Source organism: Panthera pardus, unplaced genomic scaffold, assembly GCF_024362965.1.
Source record: "Panthera pardus isolate Hobbes unplaced genomic scaffold, ASM2436296v1 HiC_scaffold_10, whole genome shotgun sequence".
Lineage (NCBI taxonomy): Eukaryota > Metazoa > Chordata > Mammalia > Carnivora > Felidae > Panthera > Panthera pardus.
In genome coordinates this window covers 58,504,599-58,525,435 of record NW_026526655.1, presented here as the reverse complement: position 1 = coordinate 58,525,435, position 20,837 = coordinate 58,504,599, and the positions used below count along the sequence as shown (strand labels likewise).

General features: G+C 42.9%; 2 long non-coding RNA genes across 9 annotated transcripts in view; one reads left to right on the top strand and one right to left on the bottom strand.

Annotated features, from left to right (window-relative positions):
- LOC109273334 (uncharacterized) overlaps positions 1-20,837 on the top strand; it is a 143,143-nt gene that overhangs the window by 110,742 nt on the left and 11,564 nt on the right. For 4 of the 8 annotated variants that reach the window (XR_002082977.2, XR_002082982.2, XR_008423936.1 and 1 more), the window contains 4 exons: positions 3,676-6,961; positions 15,251-15,330; positions 18,817-18,976; positions 20,031-20,818. This is a non-coding gene — a long non-coding RNA (uncharacterized LOC109273334). Of the gene's footprint in view, positions 1-3,675; positions 6,962-12,929; positions 12,998-15,250; positions 15,331-18,816; positions 18,977-20,030; positions 20,819-20,837 lie in introns of those variants that run through there. The other 4 variants (XR_002082979.2, XR_008423937.1, XR_008423935.1 and 1 more) reach the window with 4 other exon arrangements.
- Positions 17,005-18,515, bottom strand: LOC128778343 (uncharacterized). The gene is made up of 2 exons (XR_008423938.1): positions 17,469-18,515; positions 17,005-17,294 (listed from the first exon to the last, which is right to left on the bottom strand). It is a non-coding gene; the product is annotated as an uncharacterized LOC128778343 (long non-coding RNA).

The window sequence follows — 20,837 nt, the reverse complement described above, 5'->3', positions numbered from 1 at the left end:
TCCCCCCTCATATCTTGAAAATATAGATGAGCTTCTAAATAATACTGAGAGATACAAAAAGATGAAGCATCTCAAAATCTTTACAGGCATAAGCAACACACAAAAGGTTAAGCAATGGAGAACAAGAGCAGTACACGTTCTACTCTGGAGTCGTTAAAGATTACTGTTGGTGACGTGTATATCCTCAGTTTCAAAAATGCCGACTTGAAGGGGTACCTGGCTGGCTCGGTCGGTGGAGCACGCACCTCTTGATCCTGGGGTTGTGTGTTTGAGCCCCAATTTGGGTATAGACGTTACTTAACAATAAAATCTTGAGGGGCTCCTGGGTGGCTCAGTTGGTTGTGCCTCTGACTTTGGCTCAGGTCATGACCTCGTGCTTCATGAGTTCGAGCCCCGTGTCGGGCTCTGTGCTGACAGTTCAGAGCCTGGAGCCTGTTTCAGATTCTGTGTCTCCCTCTCTCTCTGACCCTCCCCTGCTCGTGCTTTCTCTCTCTTTCTCTCTCTCTCTCAAAAATAAATAAACATTGGAGTGCCTGGGTGGCTCAGTCGGTTGAGTGTCCGACTTTGGCTCAGGATCTCACAGTTAGTTCAGTTCGTAAGTTTGAGCCCCACTTCGGGTTCTGTGCTGACAGCTCAGAGCCTGGAACCTGCTTCAGATTCTGTGTCTCCCTCTCTCTCTGCCCCTAACCTACTACCTACTCTCATTCTGTCTCTGTCTCTCTCAAAAATAAATAAACGTTAAAAAAATTAAAAATAAAAATACAATCTTGCAAATTTTTTTTTACTTAAAATGCAGCTTTTAAAAAAGATTTAAATTATAATATGACTGTATTGTACACAACGTTACTCAGGAAAGTAACCGGTACACATTACCGCGCTACTAGAATTTTGGGTTTTTACAAAAATAAAGTCCATGAAAGGACTAGGCCACCTCAGAAATTATTTTCCTTAAGTGTAACTCCTCCCACCCCTGCTACTCCCCGCAAAAGCACTCTTAAAAATATAAGTTCAGAATTTAATAAAAGTGAAATCAGTTTTGTAATGCATAAGTCTGGGAATATTAAAAATCACTATGAACTTAACAAAGTTAGATATTTTAATTGTTTAAATGTTTACTTAATTTTGAGAGACAGCGAGAGACACGGAGTATAAGCATGGGAGGGCAGAGAGAGAGAGAGAGAGAGAGAGGGACACATAGAATCCAAAGCAGGCTCCAGGCTCCAGGCTCCGAGCTGTCAGCACAGAGCCTGATGCGGGGCTCAAACTCATGAATGGTGAGATTATGACCTGAGCTGAAGTCGGACACCTAACTGACTGAGCCACCCAGGCGCCCCAATAAGATTATATATTTTAAATCTCTCATTCTATTTTCCTTAACATAAATACAAAAGTAAAGTACTTAAAGGTTTAGGATTTACCCTTGAGATACTATAAACTATTATTATCTTCATGATAAAAGAAACTTATGAATCTATGGAAAAGGGAATAATATTTATAAAACGTATTAGTAAAAGCACTGTATATGTTTGTGTATTGACATTCAAAGGTCGTTCATTAATAAAAATATTTAAAGTATAATAAAAGGAAAGTTAAGAGTGGTTTTACTCAAACTTGCATTTTCCAAAAGGTATCATCTGAAAGTACCAAAGATTAAGTAGAAATCCACATTCAAAAAAGAGTTCCATGGAATTCTCAGAAAGAGAGAGTCGCAAAGGGTCATCTGAGGACATTATTTTAGCCTAAACTTTGAGAATCATTCAAACGGGGGAGCCAGTGCCCGATATTGACAAAGTGCAGTTTCTGGCTGGCAAGCTCAGATGCCAGCCCACCACCCTATCTGCCAAGATGAGTGGATGAGAAGTCATTTCATGAAGTCATGCACAAACATGAAATGCACTGTAAAGGTCTGCGGCCATCCCTCCATCATTGCTTTGCTTGCTTAGGCTGCTGGCCAGCAGGGATAGCTCCTTCTGCAAAACTGTTTCAAAGTAATGACCTGGAGGAAGTGGTGTGCTGATACCATGAAAAAAAAAATCCCTCAAACACAAAGATAGTTCAAAAAGCATCTGTATATGGCTCAGAGGAAACAAACAGCTCAGCTAATTTCAACTCAAAAGGAACATGAGAGACCAGTTTACCTTGGCTGTAGCTACACACACACACCGGAAAACTGAAGGGTGGCGATTATCTAGTGATTCTGTTTTGTGCCAAAGGGGATGAAAGGGCAGGGTTATCCATCCTGGGGTCAGGATGGAATAACAGAATATATCCCGCCCCACAATGCTTCAGACACAGAATGACGTGTATATAAGAGGACTTCTTCACACTGTTCTCTCCTTGAGACAGGGAGGGGCGCCCTGGACCTTGGCCGGAATGGTAAGTCTGATGTTCCTTCCTGAAGCCACTGGGAGATCAGAAGCTAATTCTGAGCCTCTCACACATGGTCTCTCCATCACTGGAGCCTTTCCATGGGTTTTCCTTCCACAGTGTGTCTTTACAGAGCTAAGAGAGGAGCAGGGCATCTAAAACAGTTGTTTCCTGTGTACATCGTGGGCTGAAATCCATCTACAATCTTTAAAAGATGACCAATACTGAATTTTCAACTCCCGGGCATTTAACAATACTCTTCAAATGAAGTGAACACATCATCGACAAAGATCACATTCTGTTTGGTTTTAAAAACCACTTGGAGCTTTCTGTAAAAACAGCTACTTTTCTGAAAGAATAGGCAATGGTTGCTACCAAAATCTTAAAATGATCCTTATTTTATTTTCAAATAACCTTATTTGAGAAGGTCACTAGAGGTAGGTATGAGCAGAAGGCTAAAACTGTTTTCTCAGTCCTGTTTTGTACTGCTATTTTGACATCTTTGTTGCTAATTGGGTCAGGATGCCCAAAAGCCCTTTGGTTTTGATCACTCGAGGAAATGCACCTCACAGCAGAAGACCTAGTTATTTTATTTGATTTCCAGTTTTGTGAAGGGAAGACAGGAAAGAGTGACGACCTTTAGTATCAGAAGTGTGTGTTGTTGACTTTCAGTTGGGTAGTGAGATTTTCAGTTCAAAACATTCAGTACCCAGATCACATGTGGTGACAATTAAAATGTTTTAAATGATGCTTTTCCTTCTTCCAGTGCTGGCCATAATATTCAAGCTGGGCACAGGAAGCAGAGATTTTGTCTCAGCTCAGTAGCCGACTTACAAGGGCAGCTCCAAGCTCTGCAGTTTTTGCCATTTGTCTTTCTAGGTGGTGCACCAGTCAGCAATCCTCTGCAGCTCATAAAACCCAACATAACCTTTTGGGATGCTCTGGAAAAAACACATTGGGTAATAAGGGATAGAATGCTTTCTGTTCAGTGTTTCCAGTGCTATTTTCTGGCCCAAAGAAATACCAAATCATAGGCATCTACAAAAAAGAGAGGTGGCCCAGAAATGATCTTGCATAGTCTGTGAGTGCGGACTAACCCCCCATCCCCACCCAAAGGTTCATCTACCTGTGTCCTGCTGTGTGTTTCACGCAGAGCTACACAGGCATTGGAGCAAACAGCCATTTCTACCAGGCTTGACTCAACTCAACTTCTAGGGTGGTCTTAAAGTGAAAATAAAAGTGCCCAGAATGATCCTTAGCACACAGTAATGGCACAATGAATGTTAACTATTATTAGTATTGTTCCAGGAAATGAAATGGCATTGTCCTGATCACCTTGAGGATGCGAGGAGGGGTGAAAAGATGCAGATCCATGGCAGTGACAGCGAGACGAGTATGGTCTAGGAGAACGTGAAACTTGGACATTAATGTCCTCCCTGTGAGCTTTCCCCAAAGGTATCCTTTAGCTATGGAGCTAATCACAAGGCCCATCGGCATTTCCATGTGTAGTTTACACACCACACTGTGGTTTCTTGGCCGGTCCGTGGCACAAAGGCAATTGAGTAAGGCATCACGACGTAGACAAGCTGCAATGTGAACGCCACAGAGGTGGGAAGGTCATGGCCCACAAAGGCAGAGATTCGGTGAAGGCCTCTGAGGTTTCACCTCATCTCCACAGTTCTTAGTCACACAATTTCCTTTATGGATCTGAACAGTAACAAACGGGCCTTAGAAAACGAATCAGTGTGCCAGGTGGAAAATGCCAAAAGTCATCTTGTCTCTCCAAAGGGTTAAGCTGCTTTTCCGTTTTGTTTTTCTACCCTTTCTTTATTCTTCAAGCCCTCTTTGCTGAATAATTTAAAATTCACGGTTACAAGGGCTTCCTTTGTGCCCACATTCCCCTGCTGAGATCAGATGCAGCTGACCCCACCCCAGTCAAGGCCAACTGGATGAGGGCAGGACCCCAGCCCAAGTCTTCCTGCTGGAGAGCACGCTGTGAGATGGCCGGGTGTGAAAAAGCCTGCTCTGCTCGAACAAGGCAGTCTGTTTCCTCCTCGTCTCAGAAGTATGAACTGGGAATCATGGGGACAGGTAGGCAGTCAGTCATACCAGAGAAATGAGAGGAGACAGGAATAGCCAGTTAACTGGTGGACATAAGAGAGGAGATGATCCGTCTCCTGGGACTGAGGGCACATCGTGATTTTTCAGGTACCTAAACTGTACTGTAGTCTTTAATAACTCTAACAGTAGCGAAGCTAACGGTAACAATAATAGCTAGCATTTATTGTGCCCTTACCATGTGCTAAGGATCATTTTAGGAATTTTACAAGTATTCATTCATTCAATTTTCACAATGACTCTTGATGATGATGATGATGATGATGATGATGCTGATGATGGCACTGAAGCACAGAGAAGCTAAGTAACTTGACCAAGGCTACACAGCTCATAAGTGGCCCAGACACAATTTGAACTCAAATGGCAGGGTTCCAGAGCCCATCCAGCGTGTGCCTCCCTGTGGGGTAGTCCTGAGTATCCTGTGTTCTTTATTGCCCATCCTTACAATAAAGCTCCCCTATTAAGGAGGCCTGACAGGGGGTCTATTTCTTGCTCCCTATTGCCTCACAACTAGCATTTTTCTTGGCTCCGCTCATTATGAATCTTAGTAACGTAAGCATACATTTATTAATTCAAGAACTATTTAATGCTTACTGTGTGCCAGGAACTACTACTGAGCTCTGGAAGCTGACGAAGAATCCGCCCCGTTCCAGCTCTCAGGAACCTCTACTAAGTAGGGAAAGACTCGGTCTGCACACACCGCCACGCCAGAAAGAGCTTCCAGTAATTATACTGTATAGTCATACTTCTACGACCTTCTGCAGAATCTACGGGACATACTGTCTTTGTAAACACACTGTGTCCTATTTTTGAATAATGATATATTGTATCCTGAGCTCATCGTTAAAATAACGCCTCAAAAGAACATCTTAAATATCACCAAAATAGAAACAGACACGGCAAAGATGGCTTCTTGGAAGGTCTTCCCAGGATTCTGTGTCAGTCAGGCCAAGGGGATGGCAACACCCATGCGCACACTGGCTGACCTATAGGCGGCGCTGCAGTGTCCCCCAGAGCCTGAAGGTGCCTGAGAAATACGAACCATGGCCTCCTCCTCTGTCCGATCATATTTCACTGCTGGCAACTTGTTCACGGCATCAATCCCCATTCCCGCCAAGTGGGTATTTATTTATGTCTACGGTACTTGCAAGACGGTGCTCTCAGACACCAGGTGTCACTCTTCTCATCTTTCCAAACCGACAGCACCAGCACGCTGCTTTGCACCTGACAGGTCTTTAACCCGTTTTAAACGACCGTTTTGTAACAGTATTACACCAGCACCAGTCTATTGTGGGAAATGCTGAACTCAAATTTAAAGGAGAGAAATTACGTATAATCCTACTAGAAGTACACGTTAACTTTTTGGAATATTTCCTTCTGGTCTTGATACATATAAAATGTTTCAAAATGAAGATGATAAATATGCAGTTTTGAATCCAGGTTCTGTTAGCCTTTCCTACCGCTAAATACTCTTTGAAAACATGATTTTTTAATGACTGCATGGAATTTCGACACCAATTTATTGAACATTCTCCTATGGCTGGTCATTTACTTTATTTCTTACTTTGCTTTTATAAGTGTGCTAATATCAACATCCTTATACACAAATTCTTGTGTTCAGTTAGGTTTATGCAATAGAAAAAGAAGTATTGGATCAAAGAGTTTGAACAATTTAAACTCTTGATACGCAGTGCAAATGGTCCACGGGGAAGACTTATACTCCCTCTGGCCTCATGAAAGAATGAATGCCCCATTCACCATACTCTCGCCAACACCGAATATTACAGTTTTAGAAAATCTTTATCTTAATTTGGTTTCTTCAGTGGGCCGTAACAGAGCCTACATTTAAACCCTACGTTCCTAAGAAAAGTGCAGATGGGTCACTTACAAACAGGAGCAAAAGAGCCTATGGGCAACAGTCCCCACCTCAAGCCCTCAAAGCCATAAAATACTTTAGAATTTTAGAAATGGCAAGTACTTTAGAGGTCACTGAGCAAACTGTTTCAGTTTATAAAGTAACCAAAGCTCAGAGAGATGAAGTGACCTGGGAAACATATTTGAGTTCGAACTAGAATCTAGTTGTCTGGACCCGTGGTCTTGACCCATAAGCCATTTCTTTAGAATGGGCTGATAACCTATGGAAGCAACAAACCATTGTTATGAGAGTGAAAAAATAGAAGGAAAAATAGTATGAGAATATATTTGAAAACGAAACCGTTATTGTTCTAAATTGTTTTATCTTCATGACACCAAGTGAGAATAAGCTGTTTTACAGACAAAGGCAAAAACTCACATGTGAGTGTTACTCTATTCTTAAGATCCCTGCTTACATCTAGAACAGATATTTTTTTCTCCTGGAACCATTAAAATATTCAGCATTGATCTACCATTCTCTCATCGAGCCAACATTTACTAAGAATGTACTGTGGCCAGGCACGACGCCAGGTACTGGAGCAGCAGGGGGGAAAGAACCAAGGTAAGAAATGAGGGATTTATTCTGCGGGGGAAGTGGGCAGGAAGGCATGTGAGCAAATGCTAATGCATGTGACTGGGCCGTGACGGGCTACACAAGGTGCCACGGGAGGGGGCAGAGCAATGGACATGGAAGACATCACAGAGGAGCTGACACATGAGCTATGCCTGTGCTTGAAAGTAGTCTACTGGGCGGGGTGGGGAGAACAGCATCCCAGTCAAGGCTGCTCATCGGATGGGCCTGAAACATGGCGGCTGCACACCTGAACTCATCGAACCCTCACTCTCCTATGAGCAGACTGATGCTGTTCACTGGATGTTTCTTAGGCTGGTGTATATTCTGACTGGTTAGCACTTGTGCCTATCAGCTGTTTGATATTTAGATATCACCTCTGCCTATAAAGACATTATTATCTTCACTTAAATTTTCCAGAGGTTACAGAGCTGATAAGTTTGTGATTTGGGGTTTTAACTACAAACCCCACAAGGCAGAAACAACTATAACACCTAGCATGAGGCGTTATATTTCTTATTAACTAGTCAATTTTCTTTTTTTTTTTTTTAAACAATTCTTGTTTTTTTTTTTTAACGTTTATTCATTTTTGAGACAGAGGGAGACAGAGCATGAACGGGGGAAGGTCAGAGAGAGAGGGAGACAAAGAATCTGAAACAGGCTCCAGGCCCTGAGCTGTCAGCACAGGGCCCCACGCGGGGCTGGAACTCACGGACCGCGAGATCATGACCTGAGCCGAAGTCGGATGCCCAACCGACTGAGCCACCCAGGCGCCCCTAACTGGTCAATTTTCAATTAGGAGCTTATATTTCTTGTTAACTGGTCAATTTTCAGTTATGAACTTGAAAAGCCTGATGACTTTAAGAGATAAGAACTGGTAGATTTCGGGGGCACCTGGGTGGCTCAGTTGTTTAAGCATCTCTTATTTCAGCTCAGGTCACGATCTCATGGTTCGTGGGTTTCAGCCCTGTGTTGGGCTCCACACTCACAGCGTGGAGCCTGCTTGGGATGGATTTTCTCTTTCTCCCTCTCTCTGTCCCTCCCCTGCTCGTGCTTACACTCTCTCTTTCAAGATAAATAAATTAAAAAAAAAGAACTGGTAGATTTCTGTGGTGGGGATGCATGGCATCAATATGGCTAAAACAAATGTATTATAAATCAAAATATGTGCTTGTTTATTAATGCACTAAACAGTACAATCTAGTGGCCAGTCTAATAATGACTATGATTTTGAAGCAATAATGAGGGCAAACGATATTTGGAGATATCTGAAATTGTACTATATAAAAGCTACTCCTACTTTTTAATTGAATCACATTTGACATATAACATTATATAAATTTAAGGTGTACAATATGTTAATTTACATATTGTAACATAACTGCCATTGCAGTAATAATTAGCACTTCTGTCACATTATACAATTATCCTTTCTTTTTAGTAGCTGGAATAATTAATAGTCTCTTAGCAAGTTTGATAAGTATAAGAGAATATTGTCTATATTCACCATACTGAGTATTACATCTCTACGACTATTTACTAGTCATAGCATAAGTTATCTATTCTTATGCAACAAATTACCCCAGAACTCAGTAGCTTAAACAAACAAATATATTATACCAAAGCTTCTGTGAGTCAGGAATCTGAATACAGGTTAGCTGAGTGTCTTTGGCTCAAGGTCTATCACAGGACTGCAATCAAGGTGGCAACTGGGGCTGTGTCCTCATCTGAAGGTTCAACTGGGGAGAATCTGCTTCTATGCTTATTTATGTGTTGGCAAGAGGAAGAGGAACTTACTTGTTGGCTATTGGTCAAAGGCCTCCTTCAGGTCCTTGCCATGTGGGTCTCTCTTCAAGGTAGCTTAAAACATGGTAGTTGGCTTCCCTCAGAGTGAGCAAGAGAGTGACAGAAAGCCCCCATCATGGACACCATAGTCTTTTTATAACTAAATCTCAGAAGGACATCTTATCCTCTCTGCTGCATCTCATTCACATGAATCACTAAAACTAGCCCACATTTAAAGGGAAGGATTTAAACACAAGTATATTTAATTCCAGGAGGTAGGAAACATTGAGGGCCATCTTAGAAGCTGCCTACCATAGGGTCATCTGAGTGGCTCAGTTGGTTAAGCGTCTGACTTCGGCTCAAGTCATGGTCTCATGGTTTGTGGGTTCAAGCCCTGCATCGGGCTCTCTGCTATCAGTGTGGAGCCTGCTTCAGATCCTCTGTATCCCTCTCTCTGTCCCTCCCCTGCCTGCATGGGCACACGCTCTCTCTTCCTCTCAAAAATAAACATTAAAAAAAAGAAGCAGCAGCTGCCTACCACCTAATGACAAAATATCTATGACTTCTATCGGTGATGATACCACAAGTGCTGCTAACACTATTGCGGTTTGTGGGTACATTCACAATTGAAGGAAATGCAAAATTTCAGTTAGAGGTTGGTGAAAATAAAGACGTTTTATTCCCCCCACCGCCAACTCACAGACTTTAGGTTAAGAACTCCTGTGTTAAAGGATGCAGCATATCTCTCACCATCTAAAAATCAGTCTGATGCTTTGTGGATAGGCACAAGGATTCCTCACATACCCCTGGAATCCACTATGTGTGGGCATTTACTGTGTTTGCAAAAGATTCCATTTTTGTTTGTTTGTTTTTAAACCATGCGGTACTGTTAGTCCAGCTCAGAAATAAATCGACTTTAAAAACTGTTCCCACAGCTGCAAAAGGCAAGTGTTTGGCACTAATAAATCAGGATTAGTGGAGCTTGGCTTATAATGAACCCTTCACCTCCCCTGGGCAGGTGGTCACCAACTGATCTATGGGAACAAATAAGCCATGCTTTGAGGTAATAACCATTTTTCTAATGCTACGTAGGACTCGAGTAGAAAGCAAGTAGAGGGAGATATTGTATTCCTGCAAAATTCAATCTTCTTAAACTTGGAGGCCTCTGAAAACATGAATCAAAATTATGTTTCCAGGGCCACTTGCTTGACCTCTGCTTGTTATTACCTTTCCATTCATAACTACTGTGGGGGTTTTTCCTTCTAGATAGTGAAGGATGCTATCAACATGCCCATATCAGAGAATCAGTGAACGTGGAGCCCAATTATACATTTAAATTTTACCCTCTTGGACCCCAAATGAAATTTGGCATCACCTGCTCACAGAAATGCCTTCATTGTTCCATTTTGGGGGGGTGGGGTGGGACAGGAGTTATATTCAAAATATGTAACAGTCAATAAGGCACAGTCACTAACCAATCAGAAGGATGTCTCACAGTCCTGGGCACCCCATGCCGTACTAGGCACTAATGCTTAACTACTGAATTATGAGACAGGTCTTAGGGGTTGAAGGGTGCACTCAAGTTTCTGAGATCAGTGATGATTCATCAACTGGTACTGAAGCTTGTCAATATTTTAATAACCAGCATGGCTGTACCACTGCAAAGAGTATCAACTGCTGAGGTGGGTGGGAACTGTTCCTCCCCCCGGGTTCCCGTGGAGGGTTACTAGTGTGGGAGTTGACTCTGTCACCTTTCAGCACTCCATGTGGCTTCTACTGTGGGGACAGAGCCCAACCCTGCTTTCTGAGCCTTGAGCTGAGGTCTTGGAGTCTCTTGGAGTCCCCCACTCAGGTCTCCTCAAGGCTCGCTGGCTGTAGTATCCCAGCTCTCAGGCACCTGCTAGGAACAGCCTGGGACAGCTGTGTCAAGCTGGCACCAAAAGACTTCTGTGCAAGTTGGGTGTTTCCCTGCAGGTTTGATGGAGGGGCATGTTCTCTGTCCACAGGTGTCATACCACCCAAGAAGTCCCACCACTGTATGGAGTATAGGGCAAAAAAAAAAAGAGACTTCTTTTTTTTTTTTCCATGTATCCTCTCATTGCAAGGATTAGTTTAACAGCTACCTGAAATTCCTGATTGGAGCCCCAGTGTTTTAGGTGTATTTGGATACACCTAAGAGGTCATTCTGCATTGTCTCTTGGTCTACATTATTTTACTAAAACGCTCTGGTTTGTTCTACTTTGCTCCATGCTTCTGGAAAGTGGATTAGGGAAGGCTTTAGATACAGACAGGTTTGGGTCTGCATTCTGGCTCTGTGGGCTGTGGTCTGGTCACTTCACCTCTCTGAGGCAATGTCCACTTCATACAGTGCCTCCCTCATAGGCTGGTCAAAAGTCTAATAAGATGAAGACATATTTGATAGATGCTCTTCTTATAAACCGAGCACAAGATCAAGAATAAAAATATTTAGCGTGTATTTGGGGTAGGAAATGCCAGTGTACCAATCTAGGTACTTTAAAAATAGATCCTTGGGGCGCCTGGGTGGCTCAGTCGGTTGGGCATCTGACTTCAGCTCAGGTCACGATCTCGCGGTCCGTGAGTTCGAGCCCCGCGTCGGGCTCTGGGCTGATGGCTCAGAGCCTGGAGCCTGCTTCCGATTCTGTGTCTCCCTTTCTCTCTGCCCCTCCCCCGTTCATGCTCTGTCTCTCTCTGTCTCAAAAATAAATAAACGTTAAAAAAAAAACAAAACGTAAATTAAAAATAGATCCTTTTTGTTCACTCAAGCTGACTAAAAAGCAGACAAAAAGTGAATTTAGAGATTAAAATGGAAGTTCTGCGCAGACTTACAGCCAACTCATAAGAACTCAGAATTCCTCCTATTGAATGAAGATAACATACCTTCTTTTCCCCCAGGAAAATAGCTAGCATAGGTTAATTCATTAATACGTACATAACGATCTAACATCTGTCTCAATGACAATAAATGCAATTTCAATTATCAAGATATTTACGTAAATGTAAAAAGATGAAAACCATAATATTTTCTCTAATTGTCTTGACATATATGCAAAGAAAAGCTTGATGTGTTTAGATATTGAGCATCTGAAAAAATAAACCTTGCTTTTGCCCACTTTGCTAACTTTTTTTTCTTAAAGTAATTATGAAATCACTGGGGCTTACGCAGCGAAATGCAAGGCCTGAAACAAAACTGACCCTTCCACTCTTGTTTACCCAAGTGAACATTGTCTGATTTCAGTCCCAGAAATCAGTCACTGAATAAGTCCTTCTGCAGAGTCTCATTCTGTGTTTTTTTTTAATTAAAAAATTGTTTTTAATGTTTATTTTTGACAGACAGACAGAGTGTGAGCGGGGGCGGGGGGGGGGGGTGGTAGTGGTTGGGCAGAGAAAGATGGAGACACAGAATCCGAAGCAGGCTGAGCTGTCAGCACAGAGCCCGAGGCGGGGCTTGAACCCACGAGCTGTGAGATCATGACCTGAGCTAAAGTCAGACTGAGCCACCCAGGTGCCCCCCATTCTGCATTTTTAATAGGAGTTTTAGAAGCTACAGATGTATTCAGGAGTAAAATGAAACCATTAAGACCATTAAGAAAGATGAATTCTTCTAGGATTCTAACGCCTACGTTCATACATGTATATCCAACTGCCTACTCAACATCTCCACGCGATGTCTGTTTAGCAAACCACTCGGACCCAACAAATCCCCAAATAAACTCCATATATCTCTCCCCTACCCCTACCTGCTCTACTCACAGCCTCCCCCAGTCGGGTGGCATTTCCTTTCTTCCTTTGCTTCTTTGTAGTCTTTCTTGACTCCTCTCTCATGCTTATTATTGTTCAATTTAACAATTAATCTTGTTGGTTCTACCTTCAAAATAATCAAACTCAAGGCACCTGGGTGGCTCAGTTGGTTGGGCAACCTACTTTTGATTTCAGCTCAGGTCATGATCCCAGGGTCATGGGATTGAGCCCTGTGTTGGGCTCCGTGCTGAGCATGCAGCCTGCTTGAGATTCTCTCTCTCTCTCTCTCTCTCTCTCTCTCTCTCTCTCTCTCTCTCTCATCCCCTCCCCCTCTTGTACACTCTCTAAAAAAAACTTTTAGTGAAAAAATTGAAAAAACACAAAATAACCAGACTCTAATTACTCCTCACCACAGCTAATGCTGCCACCCTGGTCCAAGGCACCATCATCTCTCATGGGAAGATTGCAACAGCCTCCTAACTGGTCTGTACCTTCTCTTCTTGCTCTCCTACAGTTTATTCTCAATATAGTAGCTGGAGGGTAAAAGCCAGATCATTGCCCTCCTTTGCTGAAGTCCTCCCAAAGCTCCCTCCTACAAAGGCCACAAGGCTTTCCAGAATCTCACCGTCCTCTTCTCCCCGCCTCACTTACTCTGTCCTCATCACACTGGCTTCTGTGATTCCTGGAATATGCCAGGCGCGCTCCCGCCTCGAGGCCCTTGTGTTTCCCCCAGGTATCTGCAAGGCGAATTCTCTCACCTCTGCTAAGTGCCACCCCTAACCACCACACTTTGATCCGCATGCACCACGGCATTCCTGCTTCTCCTCGCCCTGCTGTACTTCTCTTCCCACTGTGCTCATTACTTCCTAACATAACATACTATTTCATTAAATGTATTGTTATTGCCCACGTTCCCAACGAGAACAAAAGACCCACATGGAAGTCATTCAGTGAATATTTCCGAATTAAGGGAAAATGCCCTCCTCACAAAAAAGGCCAAAAGAAAACAACAACAACAACAAACCCATAAAACAACCAGTATCCAAAAAGGGTCTTACAATGTCCAATAGGACCCACATATTATATATCATTTTTTTTTTATAATGCTTGTGGCTTTAGGAGGAGGAATGAAGAAGTAGGACCGGCACTGGGAAGAGGCTGCTGGTTTGCTCAGGAAAGACCCTTAAGAGGGGCATTACAGGGGAGGGGGAGAGCACCACACTTTGAGCACAGGGACTTTGTCACAGAAGTCCTAAAACCTCGCTTTTCTTTTTTTTAATGTTTATTTATTCTTGAGACAGAGACAGCGTGTGAACAGGGGAGGAGCAGAGAGAGAGAGGGAGACACAGAATCTGAAACAGGCTCCAGGCTCTGAGCTGTCAGCACAGAGCCCGACACGGGGCTCGAACCCATGAACTGTGAGATCGTGACCTGAGCCTAAGTCGGACGCTTAACCGACTGAGCCACCCAGGTGCCCCCTAAAACGTCTCTTTTATCTGAGAGCTAGAGGGATCAGACCCAAAATGACTGACCCACATTACAAATTCACAGGAGGCTGCCGGGCACACTGGAATTTATAAATAATGGCATTTCTTCCCAGTGGCTATGTCCACTCTCCAGAATATACTCTTCTGAGGTGATGGTACCCAGGAAACTAATTCAGTGTGCAGAAGGCGGTTTACGGATTTTGGAATCAGGGCTAAGGACGGGTAAGCCTCCCGAGGGCTACTCAGTTTGGGCCACGGTAAGCCATGGTCTTCATCTACGCTTCACAGTGGACAACCCCTCTCAATCCATATTCATGTCCACATGACTCAGAATCCCTCCTCCTGGTCAATCGTGGGCAACCACTGAGAATTTTTCCTCTATGGATTTTGCTCTATGAGGATTTTCACTGTTCACTGGGCACAAACTTTCTCTGGGTAGGCTGGATTAGTTGTTTACATATATATATATATCTCATCTGTACTATAATACTTATATTATGCTTATCTATACATTATCCATGTTGCTCTGCTGTTTTCCAGGAATTACATAAAGGTCACTTAACTGGAGTTTTGGGAGTTCATTAACTCCTCAGTCTCTTGGTCCACTCCTACTTGGCAGGAGTGTGGTCCCTGTAGATGGTGTCCCAGAAGGGCACCGACATCCAGACTCCCCGTCCTTGGGGCTTCTCAACCCTGCAGTGGGTGGACCCATGCTGCAGTCAGGAACCTTGGTCTATGCTCACTACTCTCACTAATTAGCTATTTTTACCAAGATAAATCACCTCTAACCTTTCTGGGCTTCAGCTTCCAAATCTGAAAACAAGAAGATTGAACTCTTGAAGGTCCCTTCTATTTCGAAAAACCCAGGGTTCTATTTCTGACCTACCTCTTTAAGTTTTAAGTAATGACAACGGCATCTGAAAGCCTCTTTTCCTAAACTTTTCCCAAGGCCAGATGTTCCTGGCACTGACTTAGGAGAAAAAAATAGTTTTTGAATAACCTAACATTTTTGTCTTTCAGAGCAAATTATCCTCTGGCCTTTTCAATTCTTTTTCCCCTACTGCTCCCTCTGTATGAATCTTTAACAGAAGTTTTAAAAAAGTAAACTATCTACTCTTCCTGATTTGTCAGGGTTTATCTTGTAACAGCATTATTTTTTTTTCCACTTTAGTATTCCTATATAAAACCTCTCCAACATTGTTAGTCCGGTAACTGTGTGCCTCAGCCCCAATTTGTCCCTGTTTTGCAGGACGGTTATTAAATGCTCTGGGGACGAGGAACAAAAAGCTGAGAGACCGGGCTAGAGAAGGAAGCAAGCTGTCCATACAGGTAAGTGCTGGCCTGAATTTTCACGAGGTGAGGGGCAGGGAATGGCAGGAGAGTGAGAGGAGAAAGAAGAAGAAAGGCAGAAGGAAGGAGAGAGAGAGAGTGAAGGCACACATTGCTGGCTTTGAAAGAGGTTTTAGGCGAAGCCCTCGTGGCAGTTCATCAAGAATGTTCATTTAGTTAAATGACTTCTGGAACTGGGACTTTCCTAAGAAGCCACACCGCAGTTAGAAGGCAGAGTTGGAACTCCAATTCCCTTCCTCCCTTCTGCATGTAGCCTTCTGCATGGCAAGCTGGCGAGGTGCAACGCAGCCCCTCTACTGACCCCACACCCCGTTTTCAGGACTCTGGATCATTCTACAGGCCTTTAAAGCCTATAAGAAAGACCAAATCTTTCTACAGCTGGCCTGGAAATCAAAGAAGTGGCTTCCGAATCACCATGTAATCACCATTTTGGGTAAATCAGTGATTTACCCAAAGAGTAGCAGTTCATTAGCAAACCTCCAAATGAACCTATAGGTGTAACATATGCACAACCTCCTGGTCTAAGATTAGCTGCATATTCCAAATAATTGTAGGTCCCACGATATCATCTAATGACTTTTGGTTGAGGAAATATATGCCCTAAAGAATTTTTGCCCTGTTAAAAAAAAAAAACTATATATATATATATATATATATATATATATATATATATATATATATATATATATATATATTTGTATGTACCTGTGCATATATATATATATATATATACATATATATATATATTTGTATGTACCTGTGCATGTGTGCAAATATATATATATTTGTATGTACCTGTGCATGTGTGTGTGCAAACATGTGTCCTACTGCAAAGAAAAACCTCTTTGTTTTTAAGCCACACTAGGATTACAAAACAGTACAATGCGAGAGCTTAAAACATGACATATTATTAAAATCCAGACACAAACAAAAGTAGAAAGGAAGCCTAATTCCTACCAGAAAGCATCAAAACATACTCTGGTAAGTCACTTCTAATTAGTATTGAGAAATTACAGTGTTAGTGATATGTAAGTACCTGGTAGTGGAACCAGCAGAGTCCTGTAAGCCAGGAATAGGTGCCTCTTAAATTGTGTGGAGTGCACCATACAAGGTTCCATTCAAGGACTCATCTTTTCCCAGTTTATTATTATTAATTTCTGAAGTTTATTTATTTATTTTGAGAAAGAGAGAGAGTGTGCAAGAGAGAGAATGAGAAAGAGCATGAGTAGGGGAGGGGCAGGGAGAGAGAGAGAGAGAGAGAGAGAGAGAGAGAGAGAGAGAGAATCCCACTGATAGTGTGGAGCCTGATGTTGGGCTCGAACTCATGAACTGCAAGATCACAACCTGAGCCGAAATCAAGAGTCGATCGATGCTTAACCGATGGAGCCACCCAGGCGCCCCACCCGGTAGTTTATTATTTTTGAGGAAAAGCCTTCTCTGTCCTTTCATAAACAAATAAATGCAACCCATTCTTGTCATTTTCTGATGCCTTTTTGGTGGGGAGGGGACACTTAGAGGCTTTTTTTTGGGGGGGGGGGGAAACAGCACCAACTTTCCAACTGGTGAAGAAAATGGGAAACTGAAAGGGCACAGTGAAAAATCAACCAAGCATGTGGGCAATCCCTTCCTCAGAAACATCAGAGTACACATAAGTGTTAATGATGTTTTATTTAGAAGACAGCACCTTCAGCCAAAGAAGACCACAGAGCAGTGCATGAGGCTGTCCATCATAACTTCCCTACCATTTCCTTCCAGAAAATCTATAATCTAAACAAACAGCATGGCCATGGCTCCAGAATAGTCTTACTGCCTTGCTTCTTTTCTGGGACAACAGGCCAAGTCGTCTTTGGGTCCTTATGACCCAGAAGAAAAATACAACATTTTGTTTGAGGCATTCATGAAGGAAAATGATACTGATCTTGTAATCTGAGGTATCTTCAAGCCTGTGGGTTTAGAGGGAGGGTGGTATAAGAAGACATAATTACTGGATGATTCTCAGGAAGTGTGTTTATTCCTGCATGAAGTCTGGTTTTAGTCAACAGAACTGAGGAAAAGGCTTTTTCCTGAAGATTACGTAGTCAAAAAGTATAAATTATGGAAAGAATAAAAAGCATTACCCCATGCTATCTCTTCTGTTTCCTTTATTTTCCTTGCCTTCATCCTTGTCAGCTCTTGAAAACTGAACTGCTTATAAGCTGAAAATCACAGAGATTTTGTCAAGCATTCCAGAGTCAAGATAAAAATCAATGGTGTTGAAAAAAACCGCATTATTGAACCTCCTGGTCTTTTTCAAGAGTGTATACCACGAGAGCAACTGGCTTGTAGCAGATGATGTGAACATTAGAGCACTTACAATACTTTAAAGAACTATTTATACTTTATAGTTCCCTAATGGCTACAATATGTAAAGAACTCCTATCACTCAACAACAAAAACCAAACAACCCCATTTAAAAAATGGGCAAGGGACTGAACAAACATTTCCCCAAAGAAGATACACAAATGGTCAACAAGCACATAAAAAGATGCTCAATGTCGCTAATTGTTACGGAAATGTGGATCAAAACTACAAGATATCATCGTACACCCATTAGGATGGCTGCTATGAAAAAAACCAGCAACCAGTACTGACTAGGATGTGGAGAAATTGGAACCCCCGTGCACTGTCAGGGGGACGGTAAAATGGTATAGCCGCTATGGAAAACTGCATAGCAGTTCATCAAAAAATTTAAGACAGAATTACCAGATGATCCCTCAATACCACTTTTGGGTATGTATACAAACAAATTGAAAGCAGGGTCTTAAAGAGATGTTTGTATACCCGGTTCACGGCAGCGTGATCGACAAAGGCCAAAGGCGGCAGCAACACAAATGTCCTCCACAGATGAATGGGTAAAGAAAATGTGGTGTATACACATCATAGAGTATTACTCAGTCTCAAAAAAGGGCGGGGGTTCTGACACATGCTACAACACGGGTGAACCTGGAGGGCATTACGCTAAGTGAAATAAAGCAGTCACAAGAAGACAAGTTCTGTATGATTCCACTTCTACAAGGTCCTCGGAGTAGCCAAACTCAGAAACACCAAGGAGAATGGTGGTTGCCAGGGGCTGGGGGAGAAGGAAATGGGAAGTTGTTTAACGGTTTAACAGTTTAACGGTTAACGGTTTAACGGTTTACAGAATTTCCATCTACACACTTAATGATTAAGATGGAAAATTTTAGGTGATGTCTGTTTTAACACAATTAAAAAAACCCACCACCTGTGGCTCCCAATATTTCCCAGCATAATGGTGATGACAAAACTGTGATACTTTACCCACATCCAGAAACATCTCTCTGAGAAGCCCGGGGGGCTGGGCCTCCAGACTTGGTGGTGACAACTCAAAAAGATGACCAATGATGAATTCAACTGTGAAAGCTGCACTCATCAAAGTTTTATTTTTTCTTTTCTTTTCCCTTCCAGCATGAATGTTTTGTATATCTCACCAGCTTTCCTTCTGGAACCCAGGCAACCCCATTATCCGTGGAGGCTGGCTCTGAAGTGTTACTCTACTACTACCCGGCATCCTGGGGAGAAGAAGCCTGCCTATATGTCAGGGTCTAGGAGAAGAGGAATTTGCAAAGTCAGTCCCCTTCTTCTTATTTAGAGAATTCAGTAACATGCCTATACAGTCCTCCTTCCTCATAAAATTCACAATTTTCTCTCCAGATAAAAGGTGACTATTTATCTCTTCCTGCTTTTGACCTTCAAACTGAACTCAGTGTTCAACTTGGCAGTAATTCCTGTCTAAAAATGACAAGCTAGAATAATAGTCCAGGTGCTCTCCACCATCTGACATGATCTACCACCCTGTGCTGTTCCATGTCCTTTTTTTCCAGAACCACTTCCAGGTTTGGGGCTCAGAGGCACTACATCATAACATCATAAACCTTTTCTTGCATTTACAGCACAAAGGAACACCCCAAAGGTGGAAAGCTGGAGAAGGGGGTAAGAAATTGGCTAGGGAGAGAACAGACACCCCCAGAATAAATGGAAACAGCTTTTGGAAGGATGCATTAATAAAAGAGACATTAGGTCCATCTGGAAAATATTCTAACAAAAAAAAATCCCTTTTCTACTATGTGCGGCAGATTAGCAGAATGCAAAAGTCCCTGAGCAACAAAGCTCTATGACCAACTGAAAAAGCAAAGCAAAACTGAAAGAAGAGCTCCTTCTAGGGATGTCCAGCCACCACGAAGTCGTGAGCCTCTTTTTGATCTCAGGGGCACTCCTAGTGCCGTGTGCAAGAGACCTTCCTGGTGTGTGTGCAGTTCCCCTCTGGTGTGTGTACGTCTCCTTCAGGCACTGATTTGTGCACAGGGCTTCAAACACCAATGGCGTCCAACCTCCCCTCCACCCCCAACCCCGATGGAAAGGTGGGCTGCCTCTCCGAGCGAGTGCAGGGGTTCTGAAGCCACTGGGGCCGAGATCTCCAACTTGGAATCCAGCCCTATTCTGTGAGCCTCCCCTCCATTTTCTTGCACAACATGGTAGTAAAAAATGAAAAAAATGTGGCTGTCTGAGGACATAATCAACAATGATTTTTCTCTTTCATCACTGTTCTGGTTATTTTGCACTACTGGGATGTAAACAACACGTGAGTCCTCTAACCCCTCACCCCTTTGTTGTTTTTTCAGTGCAGACACTCTGGAGAACACCGTGGGCTAGAACGACAAGAGGAACCAAGAAGCTCCCAACTCAACCTCTCTTCATTACTCTCCCCACCTCTATCAACACGTTAACGCAGCCACGGAAGAAATCTAGTAGGTTTTCAAAAACATCCAGAAAAAGACTCAGCACCCTCTCTGGCCAACCTGTTCTAGTGCTTGATAACAATCCAAGAATGCAGTAACTTCCTCCCTCTAACTCAGATTCGAGACACTCTCCTTTTTCGTACAGGTCTGAAAGTATCAGGCCCTTGCGGAAGAGCCTTTTATTGACCTGACGCTCTTCATTAAACTGTCCCACACCGGCCAGAGGATGAATAACCTTGGACCATTGAGCTGTTTCTAGGCTCTAATTTCCAGTGCTTTAACTGTCCCTCTGGCTCGGCTCTAGACTCTTCAAGTCCTCCTTCGTACAAGTAGCATGGCTTGTGAAGACACACAGCTCTAGTGATGGTCCCCACCGCATGGCTTCTTCGGGCACCGCGCGGTGGGAGCCTGGGGCCATGCGCGCGCAGGCAGGGGACTTCCTCACCTCACATTCAGGCTGTCCCCGACCCCCTCTTCTCTACCCTTGCTTAAAGTTAATAGAAGAAAGAAAGGAAGAAAAAAAAGGGAAGGAAGAAAAGAAGAGGGCAGAAAAAATACAAAAGGGAACTAAGATGTATAAAAATATGAGAAATGCATTGTAACAGGAAATACAAGCCAAAAGATTCATTTTACCAGATGAAAAGTACATAAAAACAACATTTTTGCATTCAGACTCGCAGCATGTTTCCA